The sequence below is a fragment of the Silene latifolia genome, chromosome 2 (genome assembly GCF_048544455.1).
Source record: "Silene latifolia isolate original U9 population chromosome 2, ASM4854445v1, whole genome shotgun sequence".
NCBI classification, from domain to species: domain Eukaryota; kingdom Viridiplantae; phylum Streptophyta; class Magnoliopsida; order Caryophyllales; family Caryophyllaceae; genus Silene; species Silene latifolia.
In genome coordinates this window covers 39,408,297-39,416,867 of record NC_133527.1, presented here as the reverse complement: position 1 = coordinate 39,416,867, position 8,571 = coordinate 39,408,297, and positions in this window count along the sequence as shown.

The following is an 8,571-nucleotide window of genomic DNA, read 5'->3' as shown; positions in this document are numbered from 1 at the left end:
AATTCAGTTACCTTTTTGTTGCTCCAAAACTCAGGTTCCATTACTTTATCTCGGTACCTTCTCGCTCTTTCTTACCATGGGTCCTTTCTCATCAATCTACTCACTCACACTTGCCACGAATTATGAATCCCAAAACTCATTTCATACCGTTAACTGCCCAAGAAAATTACATATTAGTTTCACGTCTTGCTAATGCAAATTCCCAAACTCACTCGCTATCTACACATCCACATCGCTGCATAACTCAATCTAAGCTCTTTATACACCATTTCTTTCCATTTACCTATAACGACCTTTCCATTACATATATTCTTAACCAATCGAGTCATAACTACCTCCCTTCATAATCCTTAAACATCCAAAGTTACCATCATTTGCATCTCTCATTTCAATCTTTTCATTCTCACGTTCCATGAACTTACATCACCCCTTGCCCACATTCATTTACCTTTACATTACTCAACACACAATCATATCACTCATCTTATCTCACGAAACATGCTACATGCCTCAATCAGGTCATCAAAGTTCCTTTCCTTTTTCCACTATCTATCAGAACCACATATAACTCATGTCCTCCCACCGAACTCATACTCACCACAGGTGTCACTCCTTACATCATAAGATTGGGTAACTTACGCATCAAGACCAATACATACGTAAAACAATGCATAAAGAAGCAAAAGGACACCTTTGAATCAAACATAATAGGCAACGAAGTCAAAAGATAAGCATATGACCCAAAATAACTACTAACTATATCAAAATCAACATAAAACCATGTAAAATCTTATCTTGAGGTGCCTAAATAGATTCTTGACCGGAAAGTTAGGAAAACTAGACATGGTGAGACAGTGTTGCTTATGGTTCTTTGGTCTAATCATGAGGTTGAGGAGGCTACATGGAAAGCGGAAGAGGCCATATGGGAGCGGTACCCGTCTCTTTTTTATCAGGTATGTATGGTTACAGGGACGTAACCTTATTTCTTTCTAAATTAACCAAGAACCGAGTGAGATATGACCGTTTTACAAAAATTGGACAGTGCTGAGAAATGCTTAGGGTACTCGATCGAGTGGCCCTCACTCAATCGAGTGCACCTCTTGTTACTCGATCGAGTAGCCTTTACTCGATCGAGTAGTCCTGATAATTTGTTTTACGTGCTTCTGACCTTCACTTGTGGCCCATCGTTAGAATCCTAACCGAACAAGCTATCACCTCCAATTGGAATCAAATCAAAATCATATGTACATCTCAAGTTATAACAGTTTAAAGACAACCTCTCTATAATCGAAAAACACAACTACTTGATTTTTACTTCCAAACAACCTAAACAACAACAAGGTAAACAAAAATAACTCAATACTCATAAAGCCACTATCCCTAACCACATGTTACTATCTTCAAAAGCCAAGCAACAAGCAACTCAATGCACTTATATCATTCAACTTACCAATCACATATTACCCGCATATTTCTATTCTTTAACTTTATGTAAACAAAATCAAAAATATATAACATCAAGTCCTCTATTCACATGATACTAGCATAACAACATTATAAAATAACTTCCATCATATAACATGCTTAATCATAAATCATACTATCATGCAACGATTATTCATCTTTTTCCACCAATTCATCCATCATACCACCTATTGATCCACCATATTCGTTCAACATATTCACCCAATAAATCCACTCAACTTATTCACACAACATATCCATTAAACTTATTCACCCAGCATATGCATAAGAACAATAATAAACACAGAATCTGACCATAAGCTTTTGCTATGACATACTCGATCGAGTCTATCGCCCACTCGATCGAGCTGACCACACTCGATCGAGTGCCCAACCTACTCGATCGAGTGCTACCAAAACAGACTACTGTCCAGAAAATCTCGAAACCACCCACTCGATCGAATCCAGCCCACTCGATTGAGTGCCCCTACCTACTCGATCGAGTGCCCCCCCACTCGATCGAGTCATGCAGACTCGTACACTACCCCCGCATGCTCTTACTCAAACTTTCGGCCATATAAACTCGTACAACAACTACCAACAACATATATATATATATACACACACACACACATAACTCTATGTATAACTCAAACAAAACAAACTTTATTCTTTCCGTATTTCTATAATGCCATATCGTAAAACACATATCATGCTTTCAATCAATAATGTATAAATTCACCTCATTATCATCTTTCTCTACACATTTCCCATTCTCCACATACATACATACATCGTTTCATACACCACCTTACTATATAGATACACAACACACATGGTAAACACATAGCGATCCCGACTCATATCCCATGTGACCGGTTCAAAATTGTAGGGCGAGTTCGCAACTTTAGGACGTCTCCCAAGTTTTTGCATTAGCTCCTACAACTCCTACCCGGGTTCATTTTATTTTGACACCCTATGTTCATTAAGTTCATTGGTTACAGGTTTCAGGATCGTCGCTCTGATACCACTTTGTGACACCCCATACTCCAAGTGCCTTACCAGGACCACTTAAGCTATAGAAACGTCACCATCTCGGTTACCCGAGGCAATGATAATCATAATACAATAACGAAACATACTTAAAAGTAAATACGGTTTAAAATGATTACATGTCAACTCCAAACCTGTGTACTGAAATACAAAATACTCAAAATGGTCTACTGTTAAAACTATGAAACTACTAAACATCGTCTGACACAGTGGAAGACTTCTAACTGCCACGCAATGACTCATCCCAACTATCCCATACGCGTCATATCATATCTGCTCAATAACTGCTCACCATCCCCGAATGGATCACCACAGTTTTTAAAACATTTAAACGGGGTCAGTACTAATTACACATAACCATGGTTGGTAGGGTTTGGAGTTGGTGTCCAGAGAGACTATGATGTAGTTGATATGATATCGTGAGCCGTGTTGTGGAGGTAAGAATAGTTGGTGGAATTGGTGTTATGAGTTCATGTTTTGTAGGTTGGACTTTTATTTTAAGTTCTTAGTTGCGTTGTTGTATCTTGATCGCGTTAGTGTGCTTGTTTTGAGTATGGGTTGAACTTCGGAGACGAAGTTCTTTTTAAGGAGGGAAGACTGTAATACTATGATTTTATGAGTCTTTGGGTACTCTATCGAGTGGGGCTTACTCTGTCGAGTAAGTAGTTTTTGACGCAAAACATTAGTCTACCTGTAGGGTACTCGATCGAGTAAGTTGGGTACTCGATCGAGTAAGGGTCACTCGATCGAGTAAGTGAGTTTACGGGCTGAGTTTTGACGGGTTTTGTTAATGATGCGATATTGGTATATAAAGACGTCCGTCACTTTTCTTAAATCTTTTTATCATTATAAAAACCTAAATTGAGAGAAGGAAGTTACGTAAGTTGATTCATCGCACCATTAGCAAATCCCCAAGGCTAGGAGAGTCGGATCATCTTGTTCTTTACGCCGTTGTGATCCTTGTGTCGAGAGTAAGCTTTTTATATAATTTTTATAATATTTTGTTATAGTTGGTTGAAACCCTAATTGAGTAATATGGGAGGTTTTGGGGAGTATTGTTGATGTTATATTGTGATTGTATGATTGTATGTTTGATAGGAAGTAATTTTAGTGAAGGGCGATGTTGATTAGCTGATTGTGACCGTCTGTGGTGATTTCTGTTCCAGGTAGGGTTTTCCTACTCAGTATTAATTACATAATGTTTGGTGATGGTTGTTGTGATTAAAGATTGATTGTTTTGCTAAGTTGTCAAACGGTTGTTGGTTTCGTACTGTTGATTGGTGTGTATCTGTTTGTGATCCTCGGGGTGCGTCCCTGGCTGAATGGAGTCACTTGCGGGAGTGGCTTCACGCCCTTGGTTCTCCCTTTGTGGAACCCGCCACAGGATGGGATGTGCACATTAAGGAAACTTGGGTTTATCGCTCAGTGTTTGATGAGCGGGGATTTGGTGGGTACGGCTGCGGTTGTAACACCCCCTCATACCAAGGTACCTTACCAAGGACTACCCTAGCATGAAAGGATGTTACCATCTCGGTTTCCCGAGGTTAGTATATCAAAGTTACAATTTCCAAACAACATTTATTAAAGTATAAAGAGTTAGCGAATACATTATCTCAAACCAACTCAAACTAAAAGTGTAAGAACTTCAATACAACTGAAATCATTGACGGCTAAACTCGTAACGGCGGAAACTAGACTCGAAGTGATGTCTCCCCATGTCTGTCCCATAACTAAACATCTGCATTACCTGTCATATCTGCTCACCATCCCCGAATGGATCACCGCAGGTTTTACAAAACAACAACACGGGGTCAGTTACCGCATAATTCAAATAAAACAAACAAATAATGTAACCGGCTGATCATCCTCCATCACCGGTCTCCCGATTTCACACATTAACCGACTACACACCGAAGTGTGTAGCCCTGCCAGATTACCCATCGCAACAGGTAATCCTCGCCGCCAGTGGGTGACCGCAGCCCATCCCCACCTAGTCCAGCTCATCAACGAGCGACTAACAATCCCTGTCCCTTAATGTGCACATCCCCTCCCGTGACGGGTTCCACGGAGGGCGAACTAGGGTGTGAAGCCACTCCCGCAAGTGACTCCACCACAATCACACATACCACAGCATCACAGCTGTCACAACACCACTTCCATCACAACACAACCACATCACCACCGTCACCACAACACCAACACTCCGATGATCAGCAGACAACAATCATACACAATACAACAAATATCTCAAATCAATTACACAAGAACTGAGTAGGGAAACCCTACCTTAGCAATCAACAGTGGAATGAACTCGAACAATCAGAAAGGCTCCTCTACGAAGTCTTCTCCTATACCATAATCATATCACACAATTACACATTGCACAACCCCCATATTCCCAATTCCGTAAATGTACAGTAACCCCAACGAATACGAATAACATATAATTAGAACTTACCAACAGTAGGATGAGGAATTATACGCAAGGACTCCAAAGATTTCACAAACAACAAAGCTATGGGATGATTAGGGAGTGATTAGGGAGAGATTAGGGTTTACGTAGAAATGAGGAAGTTGAAATGATGTTTTGAAAACTGACGCGGGATATAAAATAATCTTAAACACTCCCTAATCAAACCGTCAAAATAATACTCGCCAGACCGAATACTCGGTCGAGTAAAGTTATACTCGACCGAGTATCCGCTACTCGGTCGAGTATTCACTATACTCGGCCGAGTATTTATCGGCAGAACCAAAACAACTCACAACAACAGCACTACTCGGCCGAGTAGGCTCTACTCGGTCGAGTAGTCACCAAAGAAAATCCGTAGTGTTACAATCTTCCCCCCTTAAAAAGAACTTCGTCCCCGAAGTTCCAACCCAACCTATAAAACATGAACACTTAACAGGAACTTCGTCCCCGAAGTTCCAACCCAACCTATAAAACATGGACACTTAACACTAACTCCACAAACCACTCTTCCTTCCACAACATGGCTCACGATATCGTCTCAACTATAGCATAGGCTCCCAATACTGACTCCATAACATTACCAAATAACCACAATATAATGTTGCCAACCTTGTCTCACTTCCATAACACTCAATAGCACTCAATCCACAAAAGAAGATCAACCATCAAAACGGAATGTTACATTCTACCATCCTTAAAATGAACTTCGTCCTCGAAGTTTACTCAAACACATAAACATCATCTTCCAACTGTCAAAACCAACTGTCAAAACTATCGGCCTCATAATCATCATCATTCAACTGTCAACACTATTGAAATATTCTCTCATTCCTAAACATCGAACTACTACAAGCATGGTCATGACCTTTAATAAAATCAAAACAAATATCCGTCCTTTATGCTACACCAACACTCTACTACCAATTATACTACCATATGCACAACCATCAAAATCTCTTTTATCGCATCTTACTCCTCTTAAGATAAATGTTACGTCCTCGTAACTCGCTAATACTAAATCCTAGCTATATATTCTCATTATCCCCATCACCACCGCATGTCAAAGATAACCACTTATAATCTGAACAGTCGCCATGCATATATTTTAGGCTCTCTTACTTAAACAACTCTCATCCTTCAATTCACTCGTCACACCCCCTAACCTATACCTCAAAATCTTTAACTTAACCCAAAACTTCAACTCTTCCACATTACCGCAACATGACACACATCTTTATATAAACTATATAAAACTCATATCACCAAAAGCATAACTCACACTCCACACTTGTTATGTACACTCACACTAGATCCTCAAGTTCTTTTCTTTTATTACCGCAAAACTCATACATAACTTAACATGACACCAATTCCCAATATCCTGCACTCACTATCTCAACAAAAGATTATGAACCACCTGTCGCTTTCAGATCATTACAACACATATTCCACGAATCACTTGCCATGACTATGACTATCGATGCCTCATCTTAAAACAAGATCAAAATTACTGTAACAACTTCTCACAACTGTGTCCCATCAACAGAATATCACTATACTATGACAACAACGAAAACATATATAACTCTCTTTCATATCATACTCTACCCTCATTCCCAAACTGAAACTGGTAAGAAACATCAACAAACCAAAACAACAGTCTTTATGTTCAACCAAAAGTCACAAGGAACAAAGAAAAAACAAAACAACAATCTATGTTTAATCGTATGCACTTTCAAAAACTCGTATCATAGTCATCTCACCTACTCCACCACAACCGGTGACGGCATCGCAACACCGCCACCAACAAACCAGACCGCAGCGGCGAAAATACCCGCATCACAACACGAAGTACCATGCCCGGATCACCACCCGAGGCACCACAACCACACCGATGGACATCACAACATACACAATCCCATAAACACTGACTCAATATAACATCTCGGACAAGAAAAACTTACTCAAGACTGCTTTACCAGATCACAACACCATATATCATACGGAATAAATAGACAAGAATCTCATGCATACCATCCATACTTTTTCATGGAATAAACATATATCATGAATACACATGCAAGTATAACCAGGTCTTGTCGGACCACCCAAACTATCACTTTTGATCATCATTCCATTAAGTTAACGTATCCAACATATATTACAGAACATTCAGATAACAACATTATAACTATCACACCATACCGCTTCTCGTGAGGTCACAACCTCACACAAACATTTATATACATCTTAGACCCATAATCACATCCAACTAGTCAATCCTGATTACGTAAGTTACCACTTGACAATGAATATCTCTTATCCGGACTTAACTTAGGTGCCCTTCCTAACATATCTTCTCTTACACACAATTATCACCCCTCCGGCAAATGTAGCCATAACATCGCACCCAACTTCCAAATAACACCTCGTATATCCACATCTTATACTTCCTCACAACCAAACATACTAACCACCTCCAAAAAATCAACCTCATTAGAACAACTAACTTCTCTAAAGTAACATCATTCTCAGCCACTAGTGACACTACTATGACACCAACATCCTTCATGTGACTACTCTCTTACTACCACTTCTTAATATAACAATTTGTTTCCTCTCTTTGATTATCATCCCAAATACGAACATCCAATCCATCAACAAAACATACTTCAACATTATTCCCAATTCTATCCTTTATCATATCGCTACCTAACTTTCCACCAAAATCTCAGATCTTGCAACACTCCACAAGCTTCTTATTCCCTTAATACCTCGAAACTCACGGCTAACACGTCGTCCTGCTCTCCTATATAACCATTAACTCACACCCTCTAGTGGGGATATCGTACATTTCATAATTTCCTACCTTCATGCTCCTTAACTCCGGTCAACGTTCTCTCAACTTACTTCCATCCCTCTTTCCCTCCTTTTACTCAATAATGCCAATTAATAAGTCATCTCCTTTCTCTTTCTACCTAACTCTTTAGTCATTTGTTTATTTTCCATAGCTCCACAACTCTAATTCCATTATTTCATATCAATATCTTATCATTCTTCTTATCATTTATCATCTCTCATCTTGCTTCACACTCACCCTTGTCACCATCAAGTCCACGCACTAACAGTTACTCTTCAATTAGTCGTATCTCCCTTTCGCATCTCTAGAAACCAAAATTCACTTCATACCGTTTGTCCAAAGAATTACACACTAGGCTCACCCCTTGATATTCCAACTTCCCAAACTTAGCCACTATCTACAAATCCACATCGCGACATAACTTCCTTTAAGTTCACTATATACCTCTCTTTCCTATCTTCTTACAACAACCTTCCATTACATATATCCTTAAGCAACTCTATCCTAGCTGTCTTCCTCCATAAATCCTTACACATCCAAATATGCCACTATTCGTATCCCTTATCTCAATCTTTCATTCTCATGCTTCTTTACACTTACATCACCCTTGCCCATATACACTTACTTTTATACTACTCAACACACGACTATATCACTCGTCATATCGCACAAAACATGCTCTTTACCTCGATTAGCTCATCATTCTTCCCTTTTCTTTTTC